Source organism: Canis lupus, chromosome 8 (genome assembly GCF_048164855.1).
Source record: "Canis lupus baileyi chromosome 8, mCanLup2.hap1, whole genome shotgun sequence".
Taxonomy (NCBI): Eukaryota; Metazoa; Chordata; class Mammalia; order Carnivora; family Canidae; genus Canis; species Canis lupus.
Genome location: NC_132845.1, coordinates 47,648,681 through 47,671,928, shown reverse-complemented (window position 1 = coordinate 47,671,928; position 23,248 = coordinate 47,648,681). Strand labels below are relative to the sequence as shown.

Genomic DNA, 23,248 nt, shown 5'->3' with positions numbered 1-23,248 from the left:
CCCCTCTCATCAAAGCAGCCGACCTTGCCAGTTTGCCTGGGAATCTCCCAGTTTCAACACTTAAAGTCCTGCCAGGAAACACCCCCAGTACCAGGCGAAGCAGCATGGTGGCCCACATCCCATGCCAGGGCAAGTGGCAAAATCCGCCCAAGGCAAGCTTCCGAGCAAATTTTGGTTTGGGTAATCTTACTGGGCATAGAGAAGCCTTGTTTCATGGCAGGCTTGCTCACACCAAGGGCCCCTATAAACTTAAAATAAATAAAAGCAAGTGTGCATAAGGGATTTGAAGAGCTGATGGCACACAGAGTGGCCATGTTTTCCAAACCCAAGAACAGAATCATCTATTCAGTGATCAGAGGACTGTTGAACTCAGACCAAGTGCCCAGCATAGTTCAAGGTGTAAGGACATGCAGACATAATTTTCTCGTGGACATTAGATTCTAATAGGGAAGACATATAATGAAGCAAATCAAGATGTAACTTCTACAGACTGACATGGGCTTTAAGGAGATGAAGTGATAGGGCACATGGGTGGCTCAGTGGTTGAGCATCTGCCTTTGGCTCAGGGCATGATCCGGGGGTCCTGGGATCGAGTCCCACATTGGGCTCCCCGCAGGAAGTCTGCTTCTCACTCTCCATCTGCCTATGTCTTTACCTCTCTCCCTATATCTCTCATGAATAAATAAATAAAATCTTTTTTTAAAAAAAAAGGAAAAAAATAACAATACAGGAAAACAGAAACAACTCTCCAGCAACTTGGAGCTCTATGGATTTCAAGGCTTGGTGAACTCATCTGAATAGCATTTTTGTACAGTGTGTCAGTCAGTTGTACTTTTGCCATAGGCTGGGTTCAAGAGTCGATTATTCCATGCATTTGGCAGCTTTGAGCATTTAGAAGATGTGGTCGATTCATCCCCCCATCAAGCCAGGTGGGGCAAGGGAGGAATCTCTCCTGATAATGACTGTTGGTAGAGCTCTCAGAAGACAGCACCTGACGAAGGGGCTCCCTGGCCTTATTTCTTGGCTCTCTCACACACAGTCCTTAATCATCCTTAGAGCCAAACAGTTCAGGTGACATGTTCCCCAAGAGTTATTAGAAAAACTACTTTATACCACAGCCCCAAAGTATATTCAGAAAGAGGGGAATAGCTCTAAATCACTAATGGAAGCATAAAGCTCTTTGGCAGTAGGGTTCTATTTTGGAGTTTTTATACTACATTGCCTGTTCCTTCTTTTCTTTTCTTGGTTTATTATTTTCATAATGACTGGGGATTTCCAGCATCTGTGGGTAAGCTAGATTGGTCCTTCTTCAAGGGTTTAAGGTTGGCAATGAGGAGTATTAAAAATCTAAAAATGCTTTAAAAACATAAAAACTGTATGAGGGTATGTCTGAAAGCACACTGAGCTCCAATTCATTTCCCTCTGGAAATATGGACCAGCTTCTAACATTCACTTTTACTTGCTCATCTGTTTGTTTCAAACATGTGGGTCCCGGGTATGCACATATGCTGCTCACACCAGAAAGAACAAGGAGGATGGAGAGGAGGGCCAAGAGGAGGGGGAGAAGAAAGAAGCCAGGGAGACAAAGCAGGAGAGGAAAGAGGAGAGGAAGAAGAAAAGAAAAAATCAGAAAGTAGATAAGAAGATGAGTGGCAAGAATTAATGGCACAGAGAGGGAACATGTATTTCAAACCCCAAACCAGCCGTAGTTGACGTGTATTCAATTCATACTCTGTGCTAAGTGTTTGGAAGCTTCATCTCATGAGATCATTATTAAAACCCCATTTTCAGATGGCAAAACCAAGACCCAAAGTTACACAGCTAAGGAGTGGTAAAACATTACTCCAGAACACACGAAGTTATACCACTTCTACACACAGGGATTTACTCATGGGAGAAATGTGGCAAAAACAATTGGGGGATTTTCCTGGTGGATCTTTCTTGATGAATCTTTAGGAGACAAGATGTCCCATGAAAAGAGGTTAAGTATGGAAGCAGAAAAACTTAACCCTAATCTATCACTAGTTTGTTAAGGGACTAAGGAAAGACAATTGACAAATACCTCCTCCAAGAGATTAACATTTCGTTATATACCATATATCTATATCTCTGTCCATATCTCTATCCCTATCACAAGCAGAACCATATCATTCATGCAGTTTTTTAGAGATTTATTTATTTGAGAGAGTGAGGGAGGGAGCAGGGGAAGGGGCAAAGGGAGAAAGAGAATCCTGAAGCAGACTTCATGCCCAGCACAGAGCTCAACTCAGGACTCGATCCCAGAACCCTAACACCTGAGCCAAAATCAAGAGTCGGATTCTTAACCAACTGAGCCACCCAGACACCCCTCACAATATACAATTTTGCAACCATGCTTTTTAAAAACTTACTAATACACTCTAGACATCTTTCCTCATCAATACTTCTTCTATAGCCTCATGATGTGAGGTCATAATCTTTCAATTCTGTAACATCCCTTTTGTTGGCTTTCGTTTGACACCTCCAGGCTGACTTCCTGAGGATAAATTCCTAGAAGTTGTATCTCCTTTTGAAGAGAAGATGCATAACCTCTCTCCTCAAATAGACATGTGTAGGAGACACATGAGAACAAACATTGAGGGGAAAATCATCAGGAGTGGGGTTCCAGGTGTGGAACCAACCCAAAAAGAGGGAGAGGCTGAACCCCATGCCATTAGCTCTCCAATCTGGGCATTGCACAAGCGGGGAATCATCTGGCAGCATGAACTGAGTTGGGGATGGCAGGGTGAAGCCAGGACACTTCAACCTCCCTGTCCTGGGAGGAGAAACAAAAGAAGAGGACTCAATAGCCTTCCAGAATTTTTCCTTTGTATAATTTTCCCCTCTTGACAGGGAAGATTTAAGGTATGGAGAAGAAATTGGTGTTCTCTAGAGCTTTTCTTGCTTTAGTTACAACACAAGCTAGTCCTCTATCTCCACTCCCTCACCGTTCTCAGCCATCCCATAGGGAAAAACAACAGAGAAGACACACTTTCCTCCCCAGAGTGTAATAAGCACAACCAACTTGGTCATTTCTCGATGAGTCCTCATTTCAAACCTGGAACAAAAGAAGCAAAGGAAGTGATTATCTACTGAGAGCTGACTGCACACCAAGTACAGGGCTGGGATCTTCATGAGCAATCATAAAATGAATCCTAAATCATCTGGTCAACCCACTTATTTTATAAGTGGCAACATTACGTTTGGAAATGACCCTCAACTCACCAAACTTGACATAATTGTTAAGGAGCAGAACCACCACCTCAGGGCCCAGGTATGCTAACTTCTAATCCAGAGCAGTCTGGAACCATTCTTCAGAGTTGTTTTCTTCCCCTAAGCCATGCAACACTTCCATGACTCTTTGAGACAATACCAAGCCCAAAACTCAAAACACACACAAGCCTGAACCCCATCCCACACACACGCACTCTAACCAAAAATGAGAATGGCTGCTCAAAGCTTTAGATTTGCCAATAATTCCTGGATTGTGCCTAAAGAGCCTAGAGAAAAAATTAGGTTTCTTTAAGGCTACTTTTCCTTTTAGAGATTCCAATACCTCACACACTGGACCAGAAACATTTGTGGAAAGGGCTTAATGAATTGAATGACATAATCAATAAATAAATAATAGGAGAAATGAAATATTAAATGACTGAATGTATTTAACTGAATAATTAATTCAAGACTGAAGAGTCTAATCAGTGGAACCCACACATATTTGACAATTGGGTCCCATGCCCTCTATCCACTGTGGAGTTCTCTGGAGATCCAAGGCTCACCTTACAATAGAGCTTCCTTTCTAAGCTCCTAGACCCATAGAGTGCTTTTTTTAAAATGCTGTAAGTCCATAAGCCATTTTCAGGGGCTCAAAAGACTTATTAGAAATTGGACCCTCAAGATATGCCAGGATTTGCTCTGGGTTCTGTAAATGCTTCCCTCCTTACCATGCTGATCGGTAGTCCTGATGATCCTACCTGATTTTGAGTTATGCAGAATGAAACATCAAAGAAATGACTTGTTTACTTCATCATCACACTTTGTGTGAGATATACCATTTATCAAAACAACAGAGCTGGTGTGGGAAAACAAGTAACAAATGAGTTATTCAGTATGCAAATGTTGGAGGCATAGTACCTCAAATCTGAGCCTTCCTGAAGTCATCTCCAGAAATCCCTGCTGTGGGGGGGGTTGTTTCCTGGGGTGGTGTCCTTAGGAAAGGCTCAGAAATCTTGATGAGGAGCTCAGCTAACAACTAACTAAGCAGGAATGCTGTGCATTGAAAATGAATGAGCCTTGGCATCTACTGGACAGGATCTGAATCCCACTTTCAAAGAGTGTTAACCTATGTACATTTCTTGGCTTCCCTGAGTTTCCATGTGGCATTACAGGAAAGAGCATTAATAACTTCCACCATACAGGGAAGTGGTGATGATCCAATGCGACGATGCACTCTAAGCCCCCAACATAAGGTCTGGGACATGGTAATTGCTGTGTACGCTTTAGCGATTTTATTACTAAATATTATTAGCAGTATTAAGCCCATAGGGTCGTACGAAACTCAAATGAGATAAAAGATGTAGAGAATCTAGCACCAATTCTGGCACTCGGGAGGTACTTGATAGATGTTCATTTCTTGTCACTTTTTCCAGATGGCCCTATCGGGGATTTTCTGAATTTATTCTCTTTCTGAAGGGCAGAACCATTATGCAGTAAACATCCAGCCACCCTCCAGAAAGCCACTATCACAAAGCTAATTCCAACGCCCTGGGCAAGCAGACTGCAAACTTCTCTCTGCTGCCTAAGAAAGTTTGTTTAAAATAAAAACTGCAAATCTGCCACAATCGGGGGGCTGGATAGATGCCAGCATTGGAAGCCACAGCTGGAGGCCCCGGCCCTGTCCCCAAAGGCTCCAAGAAATGTTTCTGATTTTCCCCACGATGGATGAGACACCATGGGCTGATGGTCCGAATAATGGAGGGACAGACAGCCTGCGGGGCATCGGCAGGGAGTGAGCTGGCTCCCTTCTCCTGTGGTGGGCAGCAGGGGTGAAAAAGGATTTATTAAAGCTCTGAGAGAGTGCCAGAAAGCAACTCTTGAAAGCTGGGTCTCAGAGGCAGGGATGAAGAGTTAGGAGTGGGGCGGATCCTTTTAGCCTTCCTCAGTTTACCTTTCCTAGTAATCCAGATGCACTGGAGAGAAAACCACATGCCCACCATTGTCTTCGTTATGAACACCATTAGTCAGATTTCTTTTCTGGTGCCCAGCACAGGGCAGAGTGGTGTGGAGAGGGATGTCAGGGATGACAGGAACACAGAGCAGGGGCGGCTAATCTAAGCTAGAGTTTCCAGGAAGACCTTCCAGAAGAAATGGAGTTACAAATGAAGCAGAAAGGATGAAGGGAAAAGAAGGTGAAGTAGATAGAGGTAGCGTGTTTTAGGCAGAGGAAATAAAGCGATCAGACACTTAGAGGCTTGTGAACAAGAGATTAAAATGTCTAAGGAACCAGAAGTTGTTCATGATTGCTGGATTAGAAAGTGTGAGGGAAGAAGTCAGAGGTCAAAATGGGCTCAGGCCAGACTATACAAGGTATTGTAAGGTGTGGTAAGGAGTTCAACTTTCCTTTTTAGAGCAATGGGGAGCCATGGAGGGCTTTAGGCAGGAGGAAGCTCCATTAAATTCCCTTTTATGAATAGTTCCGGGCTGTTTTACAGTGAATACTGGTTCTCTCAATAACTTACTGTGTGATTTTGGGTTATTCACACCTTCTCTGAGCTCTATTTTCTGGAAGACGAGAACAGAGGACCGATATACAAATCATGGCAAGAATGCATCCTGGCTCCCCCCATGGCAGGCCCTGGAAATCTTGTGTGTTATGTAGCCTCCAAACCACCTAGGAACTCTGCTCTTTGGGAGTCTGGATCCCATAACCAGAATGCCTCTCACATTTAGAAGTGTTTCCAAAAATCCTCTGTCAGCCTAAAGAGGTCTTGGGTTCAGGAAAAAGCAGCCTCCCTCTGTAAGGTCCCTTCTGGCTCAGATATGCTGTGATTCCACATTTGTCTTGCACACAACAAGGATGGGTATGATACACAGCCTCAGAGGAAAACTTGCCTCTCCCCAGGACAGAGGCTGGGTGGTGGTGGCAGGGGTGGGCGGGGGGCGGGGGTGTTAGATAAGATACTTGTCTTGCATCAGCATAACCTCCAGACCACAGCTTCTTGGTGACATCTGATGAATATGCCTTTGCATTTGGAGAAAATTAATGGGCTTTGATGGTTATTTGGAGCCTGCCTTCTCGATTCCACTGTGAGAGAGTTACGGACTTAAACAAACATTGACATATAATAAATCTGTGCTCTGCACACTCGTCAAAAGGTCTGAGTTAATAGGCCTGACCATCTTGAAATTTGGATTGAATTCATAACAGTGACGTGGCCCAGCTTATCAGGAAGGACAAGCCGCAGCTGGAGAAATGACAAAAACTTTCCTTTTCAGGCCCCACGTGGCTTCTTCCATAGGGGCGGCCACACAGAATCTCTCTAGCCACTCTATCCCATTATCTGGCTTTATTTTCTTCCCAGGGCTTATCTGGGTCTGAAATTACCTGGTTTATGTCTTTGCTTACTGATTGATCATCTGTACTCTGAAGCTCTGCAGGAGATTTACAGGTCACCCTGTAACCCCAGCCTTTCCCAAGAAGCCAGGCACATAGTAGATGCTCAATGAATATTTCTTGAGTGAACCAACAGACTTCATTATTTATGTTGTAACCATGGACTCTCTATGCTATTTAAACAAGGACAGCAGAGTGTCATGGTTAGTGGTGTGGGCTCTAGAGGCAGAATGCCAGCACTGAAATCCTTGCTCTGTCATTAATTGTGTGACCCTGGGCAAGCTACTTATCTGTCCACACCTGCAAAATGGTTTAGCAGCACCCACCTCATGGTAAGCATTCAGCGTGATGATACATGTAAGATACTTAGAGTAATACTCTGTAAATACCCAAAGTTGCCAGGAGACAACTTAATGTTTTTACATTCATTTACAATTTTGACTTAAATATCTGTTTAAAACTTCCAATTACTCTAACAGTTATGGATTTGCTGACTCTCTAGAATAATCTTATAAGGTGGGTACTATTATTTTTTTAAGATTTATTTATTTGAGAGAGAGTGTGTGTGTAGGTAAGTATGAGTGGGGGAGGAACAGAGGGAGAAGGAGAGAGAATTTCAAGCAGACTCCCCACTGAGCATGGAGCCCCATGCAAACTTGATCTCATGACCCTGAGGTCATGACCTGAGCTGCAACTAAGAGTCAGATGCTTAACCGACTGAGCCACCCAGAGGTGGGTATTATTATCACCATCTTACAGATCAAGAAACTGAGGCACAAGGAAATGGCACAAGGTCACAAAGCTAGGAACTGCAGGGAAGGGATTCAAGCAGGTAGCAGGGTTTCAGAATCCATGTGCTTCTCTGCCACACTGGGTGCTGCCTCATGAAAAAAAAATGACTTTTTGAGTGGAGACTATAAGCATCAACATAAATGTTAACTTTATCTGACTTTTTATAATGGAAAAAATTTAATTTTCATTGTTGACGTACAGTTGACATACAACCTTATGTTTCAGGTGTACAATATAGTGACTCAACAACACAATACATTACGACGCAACACTCACCATAAGTGTCACCATTATCTGTTACCAGCAACATTAGTGCAGTATTAGTGACTAATATTCCCCATGCTGCATATTTCATCTCGGGGACTTATTTATTTCACAACTGCAAGTTTGTACCTCTTAATCTCCTTCATCTATTTTGCCCATTCCCCCCACCACCTGGATAAAAATTCAGAAAAAGCAGAAAGAGTGCAATTAAGAAAGGGATTCTATGTTTGTGGAGCCTATTGGGGCAGTAATTTCAGCTTGTGGAAGGCGAAGGAGATTAAACTCTCTGTTGCAGGAAGACAGATGTCAAGCTGGGGTCCTTACAGAAACTAAGTACCTCAGGATAAGGAGTGGCTAGCTGCTTACCACATCCATTTCTCCTTCTTCCTAGGTGCCCAGCTAGACATTTATCAGGCCCTCCTGCAGTTGGATGCGGCCATGTGACTGAGTTCTGGCCAACAGACTATGGATGGACGAATGTTCCTACCTCCAGGCTGAGCCCATTACAGTCTCTCATGGGATCCTTCACTCCTGTGCCCATACCATTCCCCACTGTTTACTGGCTAGAAATTAATGCCCAGACCCACCTTGAAAGCCATAGGTTAAAGCTAGACCTTCCTCCATCACCCTGGGCCCCTGAGTGACAACATGGAGAAGGGAGTTCCAGCCCCACCTCCAGCACCTATCTGTATCTAGGAACATATAATCAGATCTTATGTGAATACAAAGTCAATGTGATGTATTAAGCCCCTGAGATTCTGGGGTTTATGTGTTCTGGAAGCTAGTGTTACTTTGACCAATATACTTCTTGGGTTGGTCCATTCCACAAATATTCTTTGAACATCAGCTATGTGCCAGGGATGCTTCTAGGCATTAGTGATACGGTGGTAGACAAGGAAAAGAGCCCTGATGTTAGGCAACCTTGGTGAGAGAAGACAGACTGTAAATAAGTAAGCAAATAACACCATTTCAGATCCTGGTGAGAGCTATGCCAGATATAAAACAAAATGCCTTGAATAGACAGTAGAGGGCGGGACACTTACCCTGAATAAGGCAGTCACTTCCCTCCACCTTTCTTCTGAAACAAACCTGTTTCAGTATCCATGAGCATTCTACATGCTAGAGGACCAGAGAACTGTCGAGAAGGGGCCACTCTTGATCCCCTTCATCGAAAACTTGGGACATCCAACCCAACAGAAGCCAAATGATTTTGGCTCAGGAAGACTGATGAGAACAATTGAGGCATTTGTTCAGAGCCTGATCACATGCTTACAGAAAGTGTCTGTTTGGTGAGTTTGGCTCAGCTATATTTTCCACTCGAAATTGCTATTGTATTTCTCACTAATTACAGTCAAAGCAAATCTGCCACTTCATTAATCCTATAGACCAGTCCCCAAAGGAACAAATTCTGCCAATGAGCCAAAAGCAATCACATGCATGGTGCTGAAACTTTGTGAGCAGCAAGAAAGAAGCCTCTTCTAGACGCTAGTAAACATGAACACCCAGTTATAGGGTGAGGTGGGCACTGGTCCAAGATTTCCAGTCCTCCTTATGCCTTGTGTTCAAACTGTATTCTGCAGACCTTCTACCCAGCAGATCGTGGAAAAGATAAGGAGTCATACCGGTTATTAAAATACAGAAACATGTCCACATTTGTTGGTAATAGCCACTGCCCTGAGAACCCTAAATATCCACTGGATTATCCAAATGCTACACTCCTCCTTCAAAGTCCCCTGAACCCTTGTCTCAATCCAGAAACAAAAAGGTCAAGCCAGGCAGGTGGTTAAAGGTTGAGGGGCATGGACAAGATCTTGTTGGCTAGATGGTGCTTATGTCATAATATGTGTTAAATATTCTTGATATGACCCCTGGACCTACATCAGAATTCCCAGGGAGCTCGTAGTTAAAATCACAGATTCTGAAGTCCTATCACATACTGAATTAGAATCTGTGGAGTTGAAGCCCAGGAATTGGTATTTTATCAAGCTTCCTCAACAAGCCTCAATTACTCTAAAATTTGAGAACTGCTAACCTAGACACTGCTTCGACATTTTGCTAACATGAGAAGAAACTGGTTTGTGCAGTTGTTTGATCTGATCTGCACTTTTAAAACTTGATCAGAGCCATAGAACCCTTCCTTTAAATAACTTGTTCATCGGGATTTCAGAACACAAAATAATCAGAATACAGCAACACGTAGTGTCGTATTTTGCAAGCCCAAGCCTCAGGATGGCTGCTGAGGGTAGATGGTGTACCACAGAAATTGTATCTGGGGTTACCTGACCTTGACAAGGAACAGAGCGCAGCCTAAAAGAGGAGGGCAGGACATTAGATGTGGGGGCGGGGCCAGGCAGGTTGCAAAGCTTGATGACAGTAGAACAGGGAGTCAGGGACTGGCCAAGCCCAAGGGGGAAGCCAAAGGCAGGCATCCTAAATCTGGATCAGCCATGGGCTGATAATGATATTAGAGCCCAAGGCACAAAGAGGGATCGGGTGTCGGACAGAGAGAGGCAAACAGGAGATCAAGTTGGCCAAAAAGGCAGGCTCCATTTGGCCAGGGAGGAAATGGTAAAGAAAGGGGGTGCTTTTGAGAGAGCAGCACTGCTCCTGTGGACAGCGTTGCTGTTCCAATGGAGTACCATCATCGAAACATCACACCCAGCTATGAGCTGTTGAGAGGAAAAGATGTACGTATCAATGCTGTACCAATGCTCTATCCTGGGTACTTGCATAGAACGTGCCCTCAACAACACAGTATCTGTTGACTGGATGGATGGATGATGGATGATGGATGGATGGATGGATGGATAAACAGATGGATGAAGGGCTTATGTCTGCTACAAGACCCCTGTTACTCACTTACTTGGAAGCAAAGGTATATATTTCTAGGTTGGAGGGTCCCTGTAAGTGAGATTCAGGATTCCACACTTACTCCCCACGACAAGTGGTAGAAAAATCAGGCTGGCTCTAGAAAAGGTACTTGTGAAGTTCAGTGGGGCAGCTTAAGACAAGCAATGTTTGCTACTGACTCTCGAAATCATATGTTTAGTATTCACTTGTGCCAAAAAGCTACCTCTAAGAGTCCTCAGACCTTAGCATGATACAAAGAAGTAAAAGAAGCTTTTCTTTACTGAGCGACTCTTCCCTATTTTTAATTCAAAAATCCTATGGGGATGTTTTATGCATCAGACACTGTGTAAGGCACTGATGATAGAGCAGGGAAAAAAATAGGCCAGATCCCTCTCTCTTGAAGTTTATATTCTAATGAGGGAGTCAGGCCATAAACATGAAAACATGCAAATGAATGAGATCATTTGGAATGTGATCAACGCTATAAAAAAATTTAAACAGGCAGTTGCAAAAGAAAGAAACTGGCAGGGCAGGAAGTTTTTTAGAAAGGGAGACCATTTGTAGAAGTGGCATTTGAGCTGAAATATGAATGACAAGGAGATGGTCATGCAAACAAACAGTAGAGAGAATAGCACCTCAGGCCATGGGAACAAGCGTAAAAGCACCCGGGTGGGAAGAAGAGTCATGCGTTTGAGGAACGAGAAGAGGCCAGTGTGTTTGTAACTGAGTAGTAAAGGCACAGGGAGGTGTCGATGAGCAAGACAGGGAGGCAGAGACCAGATGACGCATGCCTTGCAGGGCATAATGAGGAATTTGCAGGTGGATGGTCTGATTTGTGTTTTGAAGGACAACTCTGACGGCCCTGTGGAGAACAGGCTGTGAAGGGAGCAAGGGTGGAATCGGGAAACCAAGTAGGAGGCTATGGCAGGTTACCAGCAGGGAGATGATGGTGGCCTGGACCAGACAGTGCCAAGAAGCGAAGAGATGCAGGACATATCATGCAGATGGAGTGGACAAGACCCGGGAAGGAGGGGGGAGATTCAAGGAGACCAACCACTGAGGGGGAAGCTGAGAAATGGCTTCAGATTCCCACTTTGTCAGATAAGAAAACTGAGGTCCAGGTCACATAGCTGGACATCGTCAGGGCCAAATTATGAAATCAGGTCTGTGTGGTCCCAGAGCCCGCCATGTTCTTGCCTGTCAGCCCTCTTTCTATGGAGCTTTTGTGCTTACGGTCACTGCCAAAGAACAGGTGTGTGGGATTAGCGCATATTCCCTCTACACCAACTGCTCCTCATTTGGGGACGAGAAATGAACCTCACACTAGTTAATGCCACACTGCTTATTGATTTAGGCAAATGCTTGGCAGCTCCAATTCATCTTCCAAAGGGTAATGTAATAAGGGCCTGCATTATACTGTAGCTTTTTCTGGGCTCTAAAAACGCTACCCTCCTTAGTCTGGCAACCTCCTCTATGAGTTATGGAAATAAACAAACTCATGGCATGGACACATTAGTCAGGAATGTCTTTTCCATATAAAGAAGCCAGAGTCAGGAGCATGAAAAGAGCAGGAGGTGAAGGTTCCTGAATAGATGGATGACCTTGTCAAGTCACTTAACCTCTCTGAGCATCAAGTTTCCCTTCTGAAAAATGGGGTAATAACCCTGTGCTGTCAATCTCAGAAAGCTCAAGTAGAAATATGTAAGACATTGTATGTCAAAGTCATTTGTAAACTGAAACAGGTAAATGACAATTAATATTATCAACTTTTTTACTCCAAAATGAGGGAACAAGTTAGACCCATTGAGTGAGTCGATAAAAATTTACTGAACCTCTATTATATGCAGATGCTAGTAATTCAGTGTGGGTAACACAGATATGACATGTGGTCTCCACCTCTCTGGAGCTTATAATCTAGCCAGGATGAGAAAACTCACAATGATCACATCAGCAAATATATGATTTCACATTGTTTGTATATGTGTTTAAAGAAACATGCAGGATGATTCTAAGGCTCAGAGAAAGAGTTAGTCATGAGACGGGAAACTATGGGAAAGGATGAGGGAATTCCAGCTAGTAGGAATAGAACATACAAAGGCCCTGAGGCAGAAAGAGTATGGTACACACTGGGGAACCCTACTTCCCTTGCCCTCCCTCCCCAAAACAACACAGTAGCTGGAACAATGTCAACAAGAGTGGGGCCCTAAAACGATTATCCTAGGTGTTCCAAAGGAAATGGGGAAAAGGAAGAGAAATGGAGCAAAGGGCAAACCATAGAATGATTAAACAGATCCACATATTACCAAGTACAAGTTTTAATAAGGGATTGGAAAGGGATACCATGGGAGCACAAAGAAGGGATCTCTAATTCAGCTGGAAGGTAATGGAGGAGAGAGATGAGGAAGACCCTGGGAGAAGCTGACAACAGTTCCTGCTTGGGGGATATTTAGGAGTTAGAGAGATAGTTGAGGAAGGAAAAGGGATCCCAGTAGAAGGAACCATGCGGGCAAAATACCGCACAGCGTGATGCATTCAGGGGCCTGCAAACAGTTCAGTAGGGGGAGGAACAAGGGTGCATAGGGATAAGGAAGGATACTGGTGAAGTATTCAGGGCCCTGATTTTGAATGACACCTGATGTTTGTGAAAGGCTTTGCATGAGGAGGTTCCATTTGGGAGAATGTTTCATACATTTGATAGAAGGGAGTGAAAAAGATCTGATACACATGTACAGAGCTCTAGGATTAAGCTGAGGAAAGGCTGGAAGTGGGAAGACTCAGAAGGCTACTTCTGAAGTTCAGGCAAGAGATGGATGTGGAACACAGGGATGACAGTGTGAACTGGAGGAGATGCTTACATGCCAGGATCCCAGGTTTGAGCTCCCAGCTTGGGCCTTTGCCCAATCTCCAATGATGAGGGTTCATCTCTGCCCCATGCTCTCATCCAGCAGCCTTCCCAGAACCTCAGCCTTTGAGACTCTCTTAGCTACGGCTTGCCTCCTCCCTTGCTGCTGCCCACCCCCCAATCTTGGTCAGATGCTCTACAAAACCAACTCTGCCGATGCATGTTATGTAACACTGTTGTTTCTATCTTATGAGAACTCAGGGAGAAAAAAACGTCTGCCTGACAAGTAATTTCGTATGTAAAAAACAATCTGCCAGAGGCTAGGGGAAATGTACCTGTGGTTCCTCCACAAGCTGGCAGGTACACCTGCTTGCCTGATGACTACCCTGCCTTCAGACACCCTGGAAGCAGCGCTTGATTATACGAGAAGCAAGAATGCCCTTTCCCCTTTCAGGAAGCATCTTAAAGTTTAACCTGCGTGTGTGTGTGTGTGTGTGTGTGTGTGTGTGTGTGTGTGTATGATCATTCCTCACTTTCCTTTCCCCTATAAAACTGCACTAAGGAAAATGCTTCACTTCTCAACTGCAAAGTGAGGATAATACTAGTGGCTGTTGAGAATAAAATGAAATAATGCATATAAATAGGGTCTTACATGATACTTGGCACGTAGTAGGCATTCATTAAAGGGTATTTTGAACTGCCTTTTAGTAAGTGCTTAACTCTCTTGCCAGGCTCTGTGCTAACAGCTTTACCTGCATTAGATCTTTGAAAGCTGAAGTGCTGTCCGTGGTTCTGAATTATCTTGGGCAGCATCGGGGGAGGGGGTGCTTTTTCTCCCCTAATTTTCAGAAGCTGGTTTTATGCCATACCATTCACCATCTCCTAAGAATTCCTAACCATCTGACTTTCAAAAAGACATAAAGACATAATTTTAGATCTTTCTGAAAGTCAACACTATTGGGTATAATTTATGTACAATTGAATGCACTTATTTTAATTGTACATTTTGATGGCTTTTGACAAATTTAGATGCTGGTTTAACTAACCATCACCACTATGAAGATATAGAACATCTCCATCACCCTCAAAAGCCCCCTTGGGCCCCATATGAATAAATCCCATGCCCTCAGCCACAGAAAACACACTGACTTGCCTTGAGTCATATAGATTGATTTGTCAATTCTAGACTTTATGTTATTGGAATTACATAGTATGTATTCATTTATATCCACCTTCTTCCCCTCCACACGATTTTTTTTGGAATTCATCCATATGAATGCATATATCAGTAGTTAACTAATTTTCATTGTTAACTAACATCTCACAATTGGTTTACTTACCTATTCACCTATAGATGGATTTGGGGGTTGCTTCCAGTTTAGAACTATCATGAATATGGCTGCTATGAACATCACTGTAAAGTCTTTGCATAGATGTGTTTACATGTATCTTGAGTAAATACCTAGAAGTGCAATTGATGAGTCATATGTCAGTGCAGATTTAACTTTACAAAAGAACTACCAAATTCTTTTCTGTCGTAGCCTTTTACCCCTGCCATGTATGAGAATTCTAGTGGCCTCCACGTTTTTGTCATCACTTGTGATATTGTCACTCTATTTAATGTAGCCATTCTAATGGGTGATAGATTATTACAGTTTTAATTTGCATTTCCCTGGTGACTAATGATGTTGAGCACCTTTTCATGAGCTGACCAACCATTTGTATATCTTCTTTGGTGAACTGTCTGTTCAAATTTTTGCTCCTTTAAGTATGGTTTTAACGCCAACAACAAATCCAAGATCTTTATGGTAGAAGCTATTAAAACAGAGTTACAGGAAGACATAATCAACCTCAGGATGACACAATGCGTGAGAATGTCCCCCCCCCCCTTCATTCTGAATTATGGAGCTCTTTGTACTAATAGCTAGGGAATTATCTGTCTTGTTATTTCAAACTAACCCATTACTAGCTCATTGGCCCTAAGTAAGTCACTTATTTCTTTAATTCCCATCTCAGTTGTCTACAAAGTGTAACCTACCTAAATGCAGTGGAAAGACAAAAGCCAGTGTACATAAAGTGTCTGTTGCATAATACATACTCATATACGGAGCTCTTAGTTCTCTCCCAAATATATCAATGATGTGTTAGCACAATAATGCTACTTTAAAAGTCACCGCTGCACCCAAAATACTGAGATTAAAAAAAAAAAGCATTTGTTGAGCTCCCAAGTCTATGATCAGTGGCTGAGGCTAGGATCATCCAGTAGATCTTCTGGTCTCAGCTCAGCTCATGGAAACATCAGGACCTGGTGACTGTTGGCTAATCTGTGAAAACCTCAGATGGGGTTATTGGGGGGTGTCAGCTATACTTCAGGTGTCTGTTATCCTCCGATAGGCCTGTTTGGGCATGTTTTCTGGGCAATGGTAGAGAAGCAAGAAGCATAAGTAGAAACACATGGGGTCTCCTCAGCTCTAAGCTCAGAACCGGTATATAGTTGCTTCTATCAATATACTATCAGTCAAAGCAAATCACAGGCCAGGCCAAATTCAAGAGGCTGCGGAGATAATTATACTTCTTTGTGAGGGCAACTGCAAAGTCATACGGAGAAGAGTGTGTATACTGGGAGGGCTGTAGAATTGGGTCTGTCATGACAATCTGCAACGCAAAACAATCTCCAAGTGGACCAAAATGATAAACTTAAATTACTTTCCTGCTCTCATATCTCACTAATTCCGGACGGAGGCTGAATATCTATGATCCAATTTCCCTCATCCCAGAAAAAAGAATGTCCCAACGACCTGACTTCTATAAGATATGAGTCAGCGCTGCTGTTCATTAGCAAGTCTAGCAGGGCCAGGAGGTGAAAGAGAAGCTGAGAAATCGGGTCATTCGTGTAAAGACGTGTTGGTGGTGCTCACTGCCTCTACCCCCACCAACTCCTCTGTGGTCCCCTCTATCCTGTTAAATGGACTAGAGATCCCTAGGAATCAAGCAAACTACTCCTTTGCTTGTGGGATGCGATGGTTTCTGGCCTCAGACAAAGGTATCCTAATGAGAATCCTCCACTTTATCAAAAATGGGCTAAGCCATCTTGGGCTTGAATCCTGAAAGCAGTAAAGGCAGGAGCAAGTGGAAAAGACCTGCCTTGCCATGAACTGGCCAACTCACACTGGCCATTCCTGTTGGTCTCACCATCTACAGACATAACAGTGGGCTCCTGGCATCTGTTTGTACGATAGAACAGCAACACCCCCACGCCTGAGTCAGGTCATTTGAATGCAAGTGGGCCCCTGATCCAAGCTGGGACAGAATCCTTCCTTTAGAATTTTGAATTGGATAGTCACTCCCTTCTGGTGGCTGGCTCTGTAAGAGTTTGGCAAGCGTGAGGTTGGCAGATTCTGTCCATGATAAAAATCATGTGAATCAGAAAAGCAAAGAAAGGAAGGTTTCAGGAAAGAAAAGAATGAAGCATTGAGTAGGAAAGAAAATGGAAATGGCTTCTAAATGCCTGGTTTGGTAACTTCTTACAATGGCATTGTGTTGTGTTTGCCTGTCCAATAGTCATTCTTCCTTATACAGGAAACTAATACTTGGAATTTTCTTTGGAGATACATTGTTTCCCCAGCCTTAGTGCCTATCATTTGCAGAAAAGCCGACTGCACCCTAATTTCAGGGCAGGGTGGGTCCCCCAAGCTGGGCCAAATAAGAGCATCATACTCTTCTGCCCACAATTATCATTTCAAGAGTGGAAATAGGACCCAATTAGAGCCAGCAAATCTCAGGATTTAGGCAGATGAAACTAGAAGGAAGAGTAGTCTCTCTTTCCCACTAGACTTGAAGCTGTATGGATGTGAGCCAGGAATTGCTGGCCACCATCTTGCCACCACTAGGATAAAGCCTGCCTGGAAACAGAGCCAACAGAGCAGAAGGCACAGCTGAGGGATAGAAAGAAGTCCCAGTGACATGGCATGGCTTGAGTTCCCTGATCCAGCTGTGACTGAAGCAAATCTGCAGACTTTTGAGGCACAAGCCAATATGCTTCTTTTTGTCTTAGCAAGTGTGAGTTGGGTTTTCTATTTTTTACAACCAAAGTTCATAACTACAACTTCCCTGAAGCCAAGTTCCATTCCTGTCCATCCCTGTAGAATTCTAGTAAGTCCCTCTTTTCTACCTATAAATGTTGAGTAGTTTCTTTTACTAACAATCAAGATTCACAATACGTGTCTTTCTACTTTCTAGCACCTGAGGATAAAAAGTGAGGAGGACACTGTGACATTCACTCTGTGCTATGCACTACCCCAGGCACTTCACTGTATATAGTTCTGCTCTAGCACAACACATGCATCCCTGAAAGTCACTGCGCCATGCAAAATCATGCAACAAAAATCACAGAGCTTATGGGGAAGTGAGGTTGGGGTTAAACACTCAGAAAGTTCACCAGTGACACATTTAGAAAAAAACAAAACAAAACAAAACAGGAACCTAAATGGTAGCACCATTTATACATAGTGGTTTTAAAATACATGCATCTGACAATAAATATGCCAATTTACCTTGGGAAAGACCTGAAATTGGCTTGTGGAGGTGTGTGCTGGAAGGGCTGCAGTATGAGTTGGGAAAGGGTAGGATTGACACTTGGCTATCCAAAATCAAATGGAAAGTTTTAACACCAAGTGTGGATGCATAGGGCTCTCAGTTCATCTGAGGGGTGTGCATGGGTGCATTTTGCACCATTCTACGTGGCTCAGTTTGGTTGAGTCTGGCAGTTATCTTCACGCGCCTATTGTTTCTCACTGATAAAACTGCACGTAAGCAAATGTGAAACCCACACAATATTCGAACTGTTCTCCTAATAGATTAACCGCACTGGAACAGATTCTTGTTGGGGGTGGGGGGAGGGGAGGATGAGTGTTGTAACAGAACTAGCTCATGGGAGCCTAAATCTTAACTTGTAACATAAATATGATTTCTCCCATTTTAAAAGTGAAGACACTGAGATTCAGAGAACCAGCGAGGTGGCTAAACTACAATCCAAACCCATATTTATCAGTCTGTAGCACTCACATGCTTTCCCTACTGGCATGCTTCACCTAAACACCACTATTTCCTTTGATACATGTCTAAGCTGCCCGACCCTTGGCTGTCAGGTCTCAGGAATTACACAAGTCTCTGCACTGAAATTTTAAAAACTCGGCACAGTATGTAGTGACTGCAAGATAAGGCTCAGTCTGTCTCAGTTATTCCATCTGTAAAATGGGTCAGGGTCCATTTGCTACCAACTCACATCACAGAAAAGGTCCAGTGGCTGAATACACCCTTGACAAGACAATAGCACTCATACAGCTCACAATACACCCTGGGGCCTCTTCACCCAAAGCACTCCATTTGACAGAGGAAGAAACTGAGGGCCAGAGAGAGCCAGGGACTCACCGAGGTTACTCAGGGAGACAGTTGGCAAGAGAAGGATTAAAATCTGAGACTGCGGGGACCCCTGAGTGGCTCAGCAGTTGAGCGTCTGCCTTTGGCCCAGGGGAAATCGAGTCCTGCATCAGGTTTCCTTCATGGACCTGGCTTCTCCCTCTGCCTCTGTCTCTGCCTCTCTCTTTCTGTGTCTCTCATGAACAAATAAATACAATCTCTTTTTCAAAAAAAATCTGAGGCTGTGGACCCCAAGGAAAAGTCATTTCCAATATGCCTAGAATAAGACCTACTGTAACCAAGGCGCGCAGTGGCACTTGATTTAGCCATTGTTTTCTCAAACGAGATCCTCTCTGTCAACACAACAGAGCTACAGGAGTGGCCTGGAGGTATGTGCTCAGCCTTCCAAACCTTGCGGTTCTGCAAAGTCACTTGGCTGCACACAAACCCACAGCTCATTATTCTGACACTGAGTAATAGCCAATGCAAGGTGCCAGGCTAATCAATCACTCAACCAATATTTACTGAGAACTCCCCTGTCAGTGACTCCCTCTCTTTTTGCCACACAGGGGCCTTTGGGGATTCATGGCTCCCACTGCATTTCTCTCTATAAATGTTTTTATCGGGTTTTCCTATCCAGCAAACTGCATTTATTAAGGAATAATTAATTCTTTTCTATGATATTTTATTCAGCAGGCCCTCAAAGAGCTGCCAGTCAACACCCCTGGCCTGCAGGGGGTAAGTACCCCACACTGTAACACCAGACCAATGAGTGATGCCAGCCAAGAGCAAAAAACCAACAGGAGGGATCCCTGGGTGGCTCAGCAGTTTAGCACCACCTTCAGCCCAGGACCTGATCCTGGAGACCCAAGATGGAGTCCCATGTCGGGCTCCCGGCATGGAGTCTGCTCTCCCTCCTGTGTCTCTGCCTCTCTCTCTCTCTCTCTCTATCATAAATAAATAGATTTTAAAAACAAAACAAAACAAGCAAGAAAAAAAAAAAACAGGATGTTTCAACTCACTCAGAGGGTCTGGATCTCAGGTTGGGTTCCCATCAGATGCAGGCCCTTGAAAGAATGTTTGGATGCAAATTGTCTAGTTAGGGAGGAAAGCACTGACTGGGTGGTTAAAGAAAGGGGCGAAAGCTAATCCCCTGTGAAAGGGCGTCTTACTACCAGGAATCAGAGGCTCAGCCCTGTAGTGGGGGATGGGGAAGCGGAAGCGCTGCCAGATGCAGTCGAATGTGGCCCTGAGTCGTCCCACCCAGGAGAAGATGAGAAGGCTGGTACCCCTGGCCGGCGGAGGGCTCAGCACTTGTAGCCCACCGCGCATGCGCGAAGAGCACCCGGAGAAGGCGCTCGGGCAGGATGAGTGGCAGGTGCCTGTAGCAAGGATGCCATCCGTGTGTAGGGCGACGGGAGTGCCCGGGGCACCTGGCAGGGTCCCGAGACGTGCTACCCCCGATCGTAAACAGGAACTGTCAGTTCTTAAAAGAAATCTGAACGGGCAGAAGCAGTAATACTGGAGGACATTAAAGGCTGAACGGTGTGCCCGGAGTTCTGCCAACGCCCGATGTGAATGATCTCACTTAATACTCACTGCGGGGTCGCGGGGCGGGAGGGCTGGCCCTTCCGCTTGCCTCAGAGGTACGTTAGCGGATTCCTAGAGAAGTCCTGTAAACCGCACGGGGTCACGGGGTCACGGGGAAGCCGCGCCAAGCCTCGAACCCACGTCAACGCCCCTGTCCTTCTACTACCTCACACCGGCGGCAGCCACGCCAGACACGAAGCAGAGGCAGATCTCTCTAATTCCGGAGGATGTTGGGGTCAGAAAGAGAGACAGGTACCCAGGAAGGTCACAGCCGGGCCAGGTCCACGCAGCCCACGGGCTCCTCCTCCTTCTGCCACCACCTCCGCCTCCACTGGCCGCTCCCGCACGCTCACGCGGTAGGTCTAAAGGCCTGACCCCACTTCCCGGATCTGGCACGTGATCCAGGCCTGACCAATCCGGGAATGCCATTACCATCCCCTGGACAGTGATTGGTTCAGCGGAAAGGGTCACATGACACAGCTAGCCCAATAACAATCCACGCTCTAATTTTAAATTATAAGAAGCTCTCTTCTCCTTGGGGTGGGGGCTTGGACCAGTAGGGACCATACCTGTTAGCACCTGGGGGAGAGGCAGTCTGACCATGAAGGCGCGTAGAGATGCACAGTGCCCAGAGACAGAGGCAGATTTTTAGAAAAAGAGACTCTATTGAGGTTTATGTATGTATATATTATTATATATTAGCTGTATATATATAATATAATTATATGTAATATATTATTATATATAATTTATAATATTATATATTATTGTATATTATATATAATATATTTTATATATGACTTATATGATTATATATTATTATACACTATATATGATTTATAATATACAGGAACTGTCAGTTATATAGTTATTATATAATATATAATAATATATATTATTATATATTATATAATTTATAATGTTATATATTATTGTATATTACATATGACTTATATATCATATATAATTTGCATATAATAAAATGCACCCATGTTCAAAGCAGTACAATTCCACCAACCCCATCACGTGTACAGTAAGGTGACCATCATGACAATGAAGAAAGAGACCTCAGGAAGGTCTCTCCCACCTGTTTGAAGTCCGTTACTCCATCCCCACCCCGCCAGGCAAGCACTGATCCACTCTCCATGACTATAGTTTTACCCTCCGAGCATCCGAGCATAAATAGAATCGTACAGTATGCTTCTCTCACTGCACAGAATGTTTTTGAGACTCAACCATGTTTTTTTGCATGTATTAATATTCATTCCTTTTTATTGATGAGAATCATTCCATTGTGTGGATGTACCACAGTTGGTTTATTCACTCTCCTGTCGGACGTCTGGGTTGTTTCCAGTCTGGGGCTATTCTGAATAAAGCTTCTATGAATATTAGTGTAGATGGCTTTGTGTGGATGTAATTTTCAGTTCTCTTGGGTAAACACCAAGGAGTGGAATTTCTGAGTTGCATGCTCAGTGCTGAGGTTTAAGTTTCCTTTTATAAGAAACAAAAGGCAGAGTTTTAATAACCTCTTTTGATCTGCCAGCAATGATACACACCACATTTGCATTTGACAGAAGGTACCTGACAAAGAGGTCCTAGCTTTACAACTGCGGAGTTAAGCAGAGACCTGGCCATGCAGAGGGCAAGCATCTCAGGAAACTTCAGCCAACCCAGGGATTTGAAGAATCCGTTGTGCAGCAGGATTCGAGATGTTTTCTGCACAAGGGTGGTCAGTAATACCCTTAGTTCGATGTTAAGCAAGCCGAGGCTCAGAGAGCTGAAATAACTCACCTGTGGTCACACAGCCCAGTAGTGAGAAAGGTGAGATTGGAAGCCAGGTGTGTCTACTCCAACCTTCTCTTGCTATAACACTGTACAGCCTCTCTTAGAAAATTCTGCCTCAGTTATTCCAATCCCAGCACCGGTGGGAGTAGGGACTCCAAACCCTCTAATATTTATCTGCAGGACCAGCTCTTCTGCAGTGCCAAGTGGGCAAGGGTGCCAAAAGGGGTGTTGCCTCTGAACCAGCCAAACTCTGCCTCCATACCCCTGCCTCAGGAGGCTCCAGGCCAGCTGGGCTGTCCAGCACCTGAGTTCCGGCTGCCAAAGGAAGCAGGTGAACGCCAGGCTGGGGGAGGCCCAGGATGAGCAATGACAGCTTCTCTGTTGCAAAATAGATGTTCTGGCGTTGGCCTCTCCCCGCAGCTGCTAGTAAGAGGCTGCAAATGCTCCCTTTATCCTAGAAAGAGCACAGGCTCTGGAAACAGCAGACCTGTGTTCAATTTCTGTATGTGCTTGAGCCACTTGTTTACTTTCTCTGAGCTTCTATTTCCATCTTTAAGATGGAGATAACCGATCCACCAAGTATCCGTGAGGATTAACGGATCTGAGAAATGGAGAGCTTTGGCCCAGTTCCTGGCGCATGGTGGATGCCCTATTACTGCTCCTTTCTCCGTCCTCAGCCTCTTTCCTTGAATTTTAGGAGGTAAATCATATTCCATAGTGTGTTTTTTTATCCTCTTCCATCTTTCTGTTTTATCCCATTCTGGGGTAGGTCAGATAACAACCCCTCCAAAAGACTGTCCAAGTCCTAATCCCCAGAACTGTGAATGTGACCTTATTTAGAAAAATGGTCTTTGCAGATGTAATCCAATTAAGGACCTCAAGATGAGATCATCCTGGATTATCCAGGTGGGCTCTAAATCCAGAGGAGTCCTTTTAAGGGAAAGGCAGAGGGAGATTTACAACACAAAAAGAAGAAGAGGTCATGTGAAGATGGAGGCAGAGGTTGGCCACAAGCCACAAGTCAAGGAACACCTGGAGCCACTAGAGGCTGGAAGACACAAAGAAGGATTCTTCTT

The 23,248-nt window shown here is 44.2% G+C and overlaps 1 protein-coding gene and 1 long non-coding RNA gene across 6 annotated transcripts in view; both read right to left on the bottom strand.

Annotated features, from left to right (window-relative positions):
* LOC140638462 (uncharacterized) overlaps positions 1–20,756 on the bottom strand; it is a 66,408-nt gene extending 45,652 nt beyond the window's left edge. For 2 of the 4 annotated variants that reach the window (XR_012035485.1, XR_012035486.1), the window contains exons 1-4: positions 20,554–20,756; positions 20,397–20,470; positions 19,820–19,864; positions 14,720–14,841 (exon numbers count right to left, since the gene is read on the bottom strand). This is a non-coding gene — a long non-coding RNA (uncharacterized lncRNA). Of the gene's footprint in view, positions 1–2,213; positions 3,077–14,719; positions 14,842–19,819; positions 19,865–20,396; positions 20,471–20,553 lie in introns of those variants that run through there. The other 2 variants (XR_012035488.1, XR_012035487.1) reach the window with 2 other exon arrangements.
* SHISA9 (shisa family member 9) overlaps positions 1–23,248 on the bottom strand; it is a 288,046-nt gene that overhangs the window by 162,381 nt on the left and 102,417 nt on the right. The gene's annotated exons all lie outside the window — the stretch shown is intronic.